Source organism: Bison bison, unplaced genomic scaffold (assembly GCF_000754665.1).
Source record: "Bison bison bison isolate TAMUID 2011002044 unplaced genomic scaffold, Bison_UMD1.0 scf7180017864148, whole genome shotgun sequence".
In the NCBI taxonomy this organism is placed as follows: Eukaryota; Metazoa; Chordata; class Mammalia; order Artiodactyla; family Bovidae; genus Bison; species Bison bison.
Window position 1 is genome coordinate 31,611 of NW_011494720.1, and position 819 is coordinate 32,429.

General features: G+C 45.2%; 1 protein-coding gene across 1 annotated transcript in view; it reads left to right on the plus strand.

The window, feature by feature from the left end:
* Positions 1–819, plus strand: part of LOC104989203 (NKG2D ligand 3-like) — a 40,072-nt gene that overhangs the window by 8,438 nt on the left and 30,815 nt on the right. The window lies entirely within an intron of this gene.

Genomic DNA, 819 nt, shown 5'->3' on the forward strand with positions numbered 1-819 from the left:
CCCGGCCAAGGAGCCACGGGCGATTTCTCCGTCCTTCCCCCGGGCGAGTTTCCAGGCGCTTAGGCTCCGCCCCTCTTTTCTCTACCATCCCATCTTGGGTTTCCTAAAGCGATTTTCCCCTGGCCACCTGACCAGCTGCCCCAAGTCAGTCCTTCATGGATGGCATTCCTTACAAGGGCAGCTCAGTTAGAACTGGACATGGAACAACAGACTGGTTCCAAATACGAGAAGGAGTACATCAAGGCTGTATGTATATTGTCACCCTGCTTATTTAACTTATATGCAGAGTACATCATGAGAAACGCTAGGCTGGAAGGAAGCACACGCTGGAATCAAGATTGCCGGGAGAAATATCAATAACCTTAGATATGCAGATGACACCACCCTTATGGAAGAAAGTGAAGAAGAACTAAAGAGCCTTTTGATGAAAGTCAAAGAGGAGAGTGAAAAAGTTCGCTTAAAGCTCAACATTCAGAAAACGAAGATCATGGCATCTGGTCTCATCACTTCATGGCAACTAGATGGGGAAACAGTGGAAACAGTGTCAGACTTTATTTTTCTGGGCTCCAAAATCACTGCAGATGGTGATTGCAGATGTGAAATTAAAAGACGCTTACTCCTTGGAAGGAAAGTTATGACCAACCTAGACAGCATATTAAAAAGCAGAGACATTACTTTGTCAACAAAGGTCCATCTAGTCAAGGCTATGATTTTTCCAGTCGTCATGTATGGATGTGAGAGCTAGACTATAAAGAAAGCTGAGCGCCGAAGAATTGATGCTTTTGAACTGTGATGTTGGAGAAGAGTCTTGAGAGTCCC